This window comes from Onychomys torridus, unplaced genomic scaffold, assembly GCF_903995425.1.
Source record: "Onychomys torridus unplaced genomic scaffold, mOncTor1.1, whole genome shotgun sequence".
Taxonomy (NCBI): Eukaryota; Metazoa; Chordata; class Mammalia; order Rodentia; family Cricetidae; genus Onychomys; species Onychomys torridus.
Genome location: NW_023412358.1, coordinates 1 through 11,491, shown reverse-complemented (window position 1 = coordinate 11,491; position 11,491 = coordinate 1). Strand labels below are relative to the sequence as shown.

Here is an 11,491-nt window from a genome sequence, read left to right as displayed (position 1 = left end):
GTGAGGGAAAGTAAGTGCCCATGACATACATGAGTTATGGAAGTAAGAAGAGAGGAGGAAGTAGTGAACATATATCCACAGTGAAATGTGGAGAAATTGTAAAATTAAGTAGAAAACTGAAACTGCTCTTGACAGAAACCTACACATTTCCCTACATCCGGAACACATAGGCTTCCAGGATCTTCAAAGGGTGAACTTCCTAAAAGTGTATCCAGTTTTCTTTACAGTTCTTTCTTTCATGTATGAGACAAGCAGATTTATTTTCCATGGTCTGCACAAGTGTGGAAACTGGTGGACTTTTCTGTTTATCTCCTGATTGCATCTATTCCATTTCCTTTCTGTGCCAAGCCGCTAACCACAGAATCACCAGAGTAACTAAAACCAAGGCAGCCATGTTCATTCGGATGAGATTTTCAATTGTGTGACCTTCATGCAGTGAAGCTGGGGGTTCTGTAAACAGTAGTCAAAGAAGTCACGTCAAACAATAAACTTCTCACAGTAAATGGTTGTGCACCTAGTCTCCCATCTCCTTGACAGAACTATACATTTAGTGTCTTTCTCTTCATCTAGAATTCTCCATTTCACCTGATTCTCATATGGTCATGGTTTTCAGGTTCTATTGGTCTGAGCTTCCCCAGAGGATCAAATATTTTGAGTAGACTATATAAAATGCTTAAGAGAGCTGGGCCATTCCTCTGAGCTCCTCATGCTTTCAATATTTTTTTTTTTTTTACGAAAATGCATGTTATTTTCATGGGAGTTCATCTTGCAGATCTAGCAAAAACATTTCCTGCTACTTTTAGGTGGGAAATAAGTTAGCTTTCCCTAATTTCCCAACTTCTGAGGAATTATGATCTCACACATTGCTCTACCCACCTCCCATGAGAGCTCTTACTTACCATTCTCAGTGTGGGTGGGAGACAGGTCCTTGGACTCTGCCAAAGATATATGGAGAGGTGAGAATTTGAACTTCAAGCACGTGACTGTGGACTAACAATTTCTACCTCAATCCGGACTTTAATTACAACTGGCCATCACCTTGTTTTAGACCGGATTTTGTGTCTCTGGATTCCTGTTTGTCTATCAAGGTCACAGCTCAGGTCCACCCAGCCTCAGCAAAGCATGCCATTGAATATAAGAAAAGGATTGAGATTCTGAGGGATATAAGACTTCCTGATGGAGTCTGTGCACCGTTTTTAACCACAAGGTTTTGGTGACCCACTGTTATCATGCGATTGTGCCTTTTATTTCAGGAAATAAAAACAAGAGGAGAGTGAAGGACTGAGGATGCCATTGGAGACTGTTCTGATTAGGTTTTGCTAACTTGATACAATCTCGATTCATCTGAGAAGCAACTTAAATTGAGAAAATGCTTCCATCCTATTGTCCTGTAGGCAAGTCTGTGGTGAAATTTATTGATTGATGGAATGATAGCTGATGTGGGGAGGGGGCAATTCCAATCCTTGATAGTATAAGAAAACAGTCTGAGCAAGTTACTGGGCAGTAAGCCTGTAAGCAACGTTCCATCATGGTCCCTGGTTCAGTTCCTTCTTTGAGTGCCTACCTCTAATTCTTTTTGTGATGGACTGTAAACTATAAAAGGAAACAAACCTTTCTTCCACAAGTTGCTTTAGACCATGGTATTTTATCACAAAAATAGAAACCTAAGTAGTACAGAGAAAATATCTGATCACTCCATATACTGTCTGTTCTCAAGCCCTCCTGCCTCTGCTAAATTCCAAGGAGTCAGTGGGGGGAGCAGTTGCACCAGGGCAAGCTGATGGCTGCTGCTCTATGAGGTGTGAAAGTCTTTTGGAATATAGAGTTTCATTACTTCATTCTATGCTAAAGCTCTTCTCAGAGCAGATCCCTAGCTGACAGTATTCACTAAGAAAGGATGGATCAGGAGTCCTTACCTGAGACAAGGAGTGGAAGGGGGTCACTTGATTTTGACCACACCTGGGGACGGTTCCTAAAATAGCCATAGCATCTGAATGTACCATTGTGGATGGTAGTTACGGGGTCCAGAACTTAATGAGCCTGGAATTCTTAGGTGGAATTCTGCTGTGAGTCCAGGGTCCACGAGAGGTGGTGCTTTCCTTCCTGGATCAGAATGAATCTGCCAAATCCCAGTGATGAGCTACACTGCATGGTTATGGTCTCTCCTGAGGTCACAGCAGGGCTGGGCCAAACAGACAGGCTTGTTTTTTCATAGGCTACTAGGATACAAGGGGAAGTGTTTGAAATGAACTTTAGCTACCCACATTGCCCTGTAGTCTTGGGCACTGAGTGTAGTACCCCTGGAGAGTAGAACTCCTTCTGAGGGGAGAGGCTGTGCTAATAACCCCGAGTGTCCACTCACCTGTTAGCACCAATTCCAGGGTGTCACTGTGCTCTGACAAGCCAGCAGGGCTCTTATAGTAACACATATATATCCCTTTAAATTCCTCTGACATGTATTGGATGTTGACCTTAACCTTGTCTGTGCGTTCCGGAGGGTATTGTCGGTCCCAAGGAACTGAGCTTCCTTCTTTAAGCACGTAGTACTCCTGTGCCTCCCAGGAACCCTGACACCAAATAGTCACAGGTTCATATACGTCAATCATAGAGTGTGGATGAGCCCAGATTTTGGGCTTTGGGAGGATTCCTACAAGGAAATAAAATGCTGAGTCCCAGTACAATCCTCCTTCAGACACCAAGTCTTAGCATAAAGTACTTACAGCCATCACAGCATTATCCATAAACTTTTTTCAGTCCACTTTGTGAAGAATTTACCAAGAGGAGAGCAAAAATAAAGTCTGGTATTCAGAGGGAAGAATAAAATCTTGGGATGAAGGAGACACTCACCTGCCAGGCCTGCAGTCTTCTGTCCCACACTCAGTCCTGAAAGAAAATTCACTTTGAGAGATTATTTTTTCCATCTGAGAGCCAGGGTCAATATCTTGAGGTATCCAGATTCCATAAGACCTGTCTTGGAGCAGGTTTCCTTACAGACTTGAGCGTCCACTCTCCCTCTTCATGTCTTACCAAGGCACAGCAGCAGTTTGAACATGAGGGTCATGGTGAGTCTTGGCATTGTTCTTGCTTGTGCTCCTAGGGCACCCTGTCCATGTTCTGTAGAACCATCAGACAGGCTGTTTTCACACTGAGGGCAGGTCCTTCCTGTCATGGGTTTGCCACATCAGTACTATCACCAGTTTACCAGAAGGGGAACTTCTCTTTTTTCTCCAGTGCATGAGTTTGGTCAATTACTTGGATCTCTGAAAAGTCTTTAGAGAAAATGGGGTTTTCACTGTTCCTCACTGATTTTCCCCTGTTATACGTGTTTTTCAAGCCAGAGAAGGAACATTTGAATGTCACAGCATGTCATTTCACAAACTGAAATAATTTTACACCACAGATATTCAAAATCAATTTTTGTCAAAATCAGCACATTGTTCTAAGAAAAGATTCATTTATGATATTACATTTGGAGGCCGTAATCTCAAGGTGGCGCCATTGACTCAAGTCAAATATTTCTTAAGGCATGGCTCAGCACAGACTCTTATCCCTCTGCTCCATAAGCACCAATGGTCTTCCACAACTTTAGTCAGAATGTCCTGATTTACAGCAGCCAAGGACCAACATTTTTCAATTCCCCTCTTTCTTATTCCTGTGAAATTCACCTGTTTTTCCTACTTGTTTGCATTTTCAAAATGTTACTCTGGTGTTGAGGCCATAAGGCTTAAGTCCTCCTCCAAACCTTAACTTAAGTATTACCTGGTACCAGAGGTAATAAGTTCAGGTTCTGGGCATAAGAATGTAGACTTCTTTCACTTCATTATTCTGCTTGGAAGAGGAATTTTCCATTTCCCACGTAAACTTTGCTGACTGGCTTCTTTTATTCCAGGGACATAATATCTACAAGTTTTGGGGGTACCTGAATGTTGTTGTAAGCTATCGTCTGAAGATGACATGAAATAAAAATAGGGTTTTTCTATTTCAATTACAGTGGCTATGATGTCTACCTATGTTTTTCACAGGATTGGGCATAAAAATTTATTATGGATAATGGAATGGTTTCATAATATTTTGCCCCATGCTGATATTATGCTTTGCTAAAGAAGAGAGATAAGAGAGAAAGAGGTATGGGTTTTATTTGGTGGTATTAGTTATATAAAAATTCTCCAAACCTCCTTAAGCAGCCACATACCAATGCATTGGTTTAATAATCAAAATTATATTCACTGGTTCCCCACACCATACTTGGATGGCATTGATTTTTATTTCTGTCAGTGGTGCCTTATGAAATGTATTACATGGTTTGTTCATGTTACTCCAGATAAAGTTCCCATAACACTGCACTTTAATTATTCTAGAGCTACAGGAGTATCTCAAGATGGGCTCAGAAAACCCTAGTTAGACTACCACCAATCACTATTCTCCATTAGCCTCTATATACCTGGAAGACATAAGTGCTTATTGAGTGTCCAGAGTGATAAAGTTTGTAGTTCATCATATCATATAATCATCCTTAGATAATTCACAGAAGATATATTTTCCTTTAAGCCAATAAGGAACACGGTAGCCAGAACTTTCTATAACATGAGGAATGTTAAATTTCAAACAGCTATTATGTTCACAACACACAGTGTGTAAGCCTATTCTCAGTAAGGCATGTCTCCCAGCAATGAAGTTGTGCTTCAGCATACCAACAGGATAAACTCTGCAAGGAACACAGTCTTTGCACATCCTTCTCAATGCTGACCCAAAGTCACCAGATATTTGTGGTGGGATGTTGTTGTGTATGCTGTGAATATGTGTCGCTCTGACTGGTTGATAAATAAAAAGCTGATTGGCTCATAGCTAGGAAGGAAATACAGGTGGTCACTCAGATGAGGAGAGTTCTGGAAATTCGAGGAAGGACAGAGTCAAGATTCACCAGCCAGACACAGAGGAAGAAAGATGACAATGTAGAACTGAGAAAAGATACCAAGCCCCATGGCCACATATAAAAATGTGGTTTAATTTAAGTGTAGTCAGTAATCAGCTTAAGCCATTGGCCAAGCAGTTATAATTAATATAAGCCTCTGTATATTTACTTGGGGACATGAGTGGGAGAGATTTGTCCTGACTGCTGGCCAGCTTGGACAGAGGAAAACGTCCAACTACATTTGACTGCACAATGTAGAACAAGAGTTTTCACCTAAAACCAGAGAAAGTTTTAAAAAGAAAATTCCAAAATAGAACAAAAACGAGCTTTCTAGTTTTGGCTCTCATGTAAGCCACGAACTACAGTATGGAGGATTGGCAGTGGCATGTGGCTTGAGTGCAGTATTGTAGATTCCTGCCACTGTACAGAGAGGTGTCTCCAAGCTGCACAGCAGCATGGTACATAGTGGATATAACTTTTGCTAGAACAGAGAAAAAAATTGGTTTCTGGGCTACATGCTGGTTTGATGGAGTCATAGACCCAGTGCTTCCAAGAGTTGGTGGTGCACATGGCTCCCAGAGCTGGTGGTAACTGTACTACCACTATATTGGGAAGTTGAAATGGGCAGAGTCAGCAGCCCAGGCTTCAGTACTAGCCACTGCATTTGAAAGCAATAGATTCACAATAAGACAGATTAAGATAGAATAAGACTTTAAATGGTTTACAGTGTGTGTGAAAATGTACGTAGGTTTGGAAGAGGTAAGAAATTGAACATAGACAGTTGTATAAAGAAATAGTTTTAAAAATAAAGTCTTTAAAGAGACAGTAAAGGTAATATAAAAAATAAGCCACATAAGATGGATATTACACAGAGTTTCTGGATTGTGTTGTCTTTGGGATTTTTAACTGCAGAAAGACATTTGATTGTAAAGGCTGCTAAAATAAATTTAAATATATATATTTACAGTGATCTTCAAAATTTGTATCTAAGGATATGTTGTTTTGGAAAAGAGGTTCTGCTCCTGTTTCCACAGGAAATGAGAACCTATGGATCACTTCCAAGCTAATATGTTTTCATAAAGGAAAAGCCTCTGAGAGGTCTCTGGATGTTCCAACATGCAAAATCAGCTTCAAGACAACTGGCTCAGATAATGCAGCATCACAGACTACTCCAGTCAAGACTTGACCATAATTCTTAGTTTTCTCAGGATCCCCATAAGATGACCACTGCCAACAACCAGCAGAAAGTAGTGTAAGAAGCTATGCCCAAATTCTCAAAATATACTTTATAAATGTATATTTTTATTGAATGGAGGTTGATTATAAATGCAATCTCTTTCTAAAGAAGAAAAGGGATATTAATAGATATGATAGGATACAGAGCAACAACTGGAGGACATGGGGATGGAGGGGAGGAGCTGGGGGGAAGGTGAGGGTGTGGTCGGGGGGAGGACAGGGGAAGCCATGGCTGATGTGTAAAATTAAAATACAAATGTAATAAATAAAAAAGGAGAAAAAAGAGTAACAACTTGATTAAAATGTTTTATATTGCTATGGATTTTAGTTTATTGATACAAATTTAAAGTTAATTTTGTTATATTGTATGTATATATCTACTCTTGTTTAAGGTTAATGTTTGTACAGCTCATTTGAAATTGTAATGTATAATTAAGAAATACAGATTAATAATTAGTCATCCATGATATTCAAACTTATAGTCATGTTTGTTAGTTAAGTATTTTAGGTATATAAAAGTGTATTTCAATTATGTAGGTGATCTTCAAACACTTGAAAGCCTACAGAATATGGCATTTAAAATGTTTTAAGCACTTTGACTCTGGACATTGGGACATGCCTGCTTCTGGCAGCACCATTCTACTTCAGAGAGGATAATGGGCATTGAAGGAACTCATTTTGGGTCTGCTTTCTTTGTGGCAAAAGTTAGCCACTGGGTAAAAAAGTGTCCTGCATTGACTGCTTGACAGTATGTTGTGTAAAGTAGATATGCAGACCCATAGGAAGGTGACCACTGAAATTTCCAAGATGAGCTGGTTCTTTAGGTTCCTGCTAAATGTTCTATAGGACACAGGGAGAAGCAAGTAAATAACTCTAGACCTATTGGCTGAAGATGGATGCCACAATGATACAGAGGAAATTTGGATGTCTGTCCTGGCAGGCAGCTGTCTCTGTCATTCTAGAATTTTGGACGTTGCTTATAATGCTCTTTCTGTTTACTAAGGTAATATTATATCCTTCTGAGGTCTTTGATGTAGTTGAAAACTAGGTACTTATAATTTTCCTTGTTTATGATAAAAGATAAATAGATCTGAAATTTAGACTCACAAATGTAGGATAGATAATAGAATATTTTCTTTAATTTTGCCAAATACAAATAGACTCAATATTGTAACTATAATTCTTGCTTGATAACTGTTTTTGTTAAATGTAATTTTACTATGTTAAAGTTACAATCTTCCTTTTTTATTAGACAGAAAAGGGGAAGTGCTATGGGATGTTGTTCTGTATGAATTGAATAGGTGTTGCTCTGATTGGTTGATAAATAAAACTCTGATTGCCAGTAGCCAGAAGGAAGTATAGGGGGGAAACAGATGAGGAGGATTCTGGGGAGATGGAGGACAGAGTCAGGAGCTTTCAGCCAGACACAGAAGAAGCATAATGACAAGGCAGAAGGGAGAAACAGTACCAAGCCACATGGCTAAACATAGATAAGAATTATGGGTTAACTTAAGTGTCAGAGCTAGTCAGTCATAAGACTGAGCCAATGGCCAAGCAGTTATAATTAATATAAACTTCTGTGTGTTTACTTGTGGGAGAGATTTGTCCCAATGGCCAGCTGACTGGGACACAGGAAAACATCCAACTACAGCTACTCTTACATTAATTCCATCATGGAAGAATGAGTAACAAGACATACCTCACAAATAAAGTAGTTAGATCTGGAAACACACATTTTGAGTAAACTAACTTTGATCCAGATGTAGAAGCACCATATGTTTTATATAATTTCAGGAGTTTATTCTTAAAACTTCAGGTGTGTGTGTGTGTGTGTGTGTGGTGTGTGTGGTGTGTGTGTTTCATTTGATATATCCATAGATATTAGGAAAATTTGTCAGTTTGCCATTAGAATAGTACTTTAAAAGGATGGTGAATGTTACAACCTTCTATAGTGGAATAAAGAGCAGTCAAGGTACAGAAAGGTTTTAATGGCAGGGGCAGATGTGTGTTGTTTCTTGATTTTACTCTATTGGCTCTTTGATTTTTGGTGGCCCTATCACCAAGCTCCCAAGTAAATACACAAAGAGACTTACTATTACTAATAAATACCCAGCCTTAACTTGGCTAATGTCTATCCGATGTTTCTTTACTTGAATTATCCCATCTACTTGCCTGTGGGGCTTTCTTCTTTTCTCACTTCTGTAATCTTACCTTCAGTCTCACTCTGTGGATGGCTGTGTGACTATGTGGCGGACTCAGTCTTATTTTGTGTTTTTCTTCCCTTCTCCCAGATTTCTCCTTCTATCTATTCTCGCTGCCTGCCAGCCCAGCCTATCTTTCTCCTGCCTTATTACTGGTCATTCAGAACTTTTGGTCCAATCAGGTGTTTTAGGCAGGCAAAGTGACAGAGCTTCAGTATTAAAGAAAATGCCACACGAAACAATACAATGCATCTTTGCACATTAAATGAATGCTCCACAGCATAAACAAACTTAACATATCTTAAAACAATATTTTGCAGCAGATGTGAGGAGAAGATAGAGCATGGAATAGAGAGAGGGATAACCAACCTTAAATACATTTCAAAATGCTCATATGGAAAATTACTTCTCCTTGAATACATACAATGATGTATATTGAGAGTTTAGTTGGAGTTCCCTTAGATTGGGTTAATAATTCCACTAAAAGAGACAACAGAAATATAAAGAAAATTCCAAGTTTTGGAACAGCTGGCTTTCCTCTTAGTTGTTAGACAGTGGGTTACAATTGACCCCATAAGTATTTCAATGTTATGGCCAATGCACTTGGTTTCTTTTCAGATCTTGTCAGTATGGACCTTTCATTGAAGACTCCATATCCTTGAGTCATAGAACATGGAGAAATTGAGCTTAGGTGATATGAAGGTTAATTTCTACTGGCTAGTATTTATTGTATTAGAATTTGATATGACAAGGATAGAGGAGAAAAGGAAATCACTTACCTTATCCACCTGACATTAATCTGCACACCCATGAACATATGATTTTTGACAAAAAAGACAAGACTGTACAATGGAAAAAAGAAAGCATCTTCAACAAATGGTGTTTTTATAACTGGATGTCAACATGTAGAAGGCTGCAAGTAGATCCATATCTGTCACCGTGCACAAAACATAACTCCAGTGGATCAAAGACCTCACATAAATCCAGTTACTCTGAACCTGATAGAAGAGAAAGTAGGAAGTACTCTTGAACGCATTGGCACTGGAGATCACTTCCCAAATATAACACCAGTAGCACAGACACTGAGAGAAACAATTAATAAATGGGACTCTTGAAACTGAGAAGCTTTTGTAGAGCAAAGGACACGGTCAACAAGACAAAGCGACAACCTACAGAATGGGAAAAGTTTCACCAACCCCACGTCCAACAGAGGGCTGATATCCAGAATATATGAAGAACTCAAGAAATTAGACATCATAATGCCCAACAGTCCAATAAAACATGGACTATAGAGATAAACAGAGAATTCTAAACAGAGGAAGCTCAAATGTCTGAAAGACATCTAACAAAGTGCTCAACATCCTTAACCATCAGGGAAATGTAAATCAAAATGACTCTGAGATACCACCTTACACCTGTCAGAAAGGATAAGTTCACAAACACTGAAGACAGCTTATGCTGGAGTGGTTATCTTTAGTTATCTTCTATGTTCCATTCCTAGGTCATGATACATCCTTAAGAACACATTCCTCAGTTTACACATCCATTTTAAGATTGACTTTATTTTATTTTTTCTTTATTATATTTGTGTTTTATTTTCACACATCAGCCATGGGTCCCTGTCCTACCGTCCTCCCCACCACCCCTTTTTCCCATTCCCTTTCCTCCATTCCCATGTCCTTCAGTGCCAAGACTCCCATGGGGATTCATTTAAAACTGGTGGATTCAGTACAGGCAGGTCTTGTCCCCTCCTTCCAGGCTGAGCAAAGTGTCCCTGTGTAGTCCAAGGTTCCAAACAGCCAGCTCATGCACTAAGGACAGGTCCAGGTCCCACTGCCTGGATGCCTCCCAAACAGTTCAAGCTATTCAATTGTCTCACTTATCCAGAGGGCCTGATCCAGCTTGGGGCTCCACAGCCTTTGCTTCATAATTCATGTGCTTCCATTCATTTGGCTATTTGTCCCTGTGCTTTTTCCAATCTGGGTCTCAACAATTCACACTCTTTTTTTGGAGCTGGGGATTGAACCCAGGGCCTTGTGCTTGCCAGGCAAGTGCTCTACCACTGAGCTAAATCCCCAACCCAACAATTCACACTCTTAAGTCCCCTCTTTCTCAACAATTGGACTCCTGGAGCTCTACCTGGGGCCTGGCCAAGGATCTCTGCATCCACTTCCATCAGTTATTGGATTAGAGTTCAGCACGACTGTTAGTGTGTTTAGTCACCTGATGACCAGACTAGGTCAGTTCAGGCTTTCTCTTGACCACTCCCAGCAGTCTGCAAAGGATATATCATTGTGGATTTCTGGGGACCTCTCGAGCGCTTTGCTTCTTCCTGTTCTCATGTGGTCTTCACTTATCATGGTCTGTTACTCCTTGTTCTCCCTTTCTGTTCTTGATCCAGCTGGGATCTCCTGCTCCCCTAAGCTTTCTTTCCCTTGAACCTTGCCCTTCATTACTCCCACTGTTGTCCAGGTTGTTCATGTAGATCTCATCCATTTCTCTGTCATTGGGCGATGACCTTCTCTATCATATCTATCTTTGTCTCTCTCTCTTTTTCAGTGTTGTGTGTGTGTGTGTGTGTGTGTGTGTGTGAGTGTGTGTGTGTGAGTGTGTGTTTGTGTCTTTGTATGTGCTATAGGTACAGTTGCTTTTATAGGTCAGATATTTTGAATCCCTTTGAACTGGAGTTAAATGCTGACTGGATGCTAATAACTGAACTGGATCTTCTGTAAGATCACTCAGTGCTCTTTAACACACAGGCTATTTTGAGCCTCAACTTGGAACTCCCAAACATCCACACTGTACCTTAACATCATCTGTCCTTACTGAGTTGCTTTACCATCAGCCTCATTTTCTGTTCCATGTATAAAAGAGAAGGTGAAGTATTTTTTATGTGATGTTAGCGATGTAATTCAGAGTTAACTGAAAACAAAATAGATGTGATAATTTATTTTACATATCATTTTGCATATTCTGGGAAACTGGCCTCATTTTCCTGCACACAGAAAGCAGAAAATTATTTCAGAATTGTAAAATTGACAGTCAGTTATGTAATTAATAGGAAAAATATTAGCATAAGAAAGTTTTATATTTTTGTAAATTTGTAATTGACACATGGTGATTTTCATGTTCACAGCCAACA

The 11,491-nt window shown here is 39.7% G+C and overlaps 1 non-coding gene and 1 pseudogene across 1 annotated transcript; both read right to left on the bottom strand.

Moving 5' to 3' along the window:
• Positions 1 to 876: 876 nt before the first annotated feature.
• Positions 877 to 3,069, bottom strand: LOC118575626 (annotated as a pseudogene).
• A 7,286-nt stretch (positions 3,070 to 10,355) lies between these two features.
• Trnaa-ggc lies at positions 10,356 to 10,428 on the bottom strand. Its single transcript has one exon. It is a non-coding gene; the product is annotated as a tRNA-Ala (tRNA).
• Between the last annotated feature and the right edge of the window lie 1,063 nt (positions 10,429 to 11,491).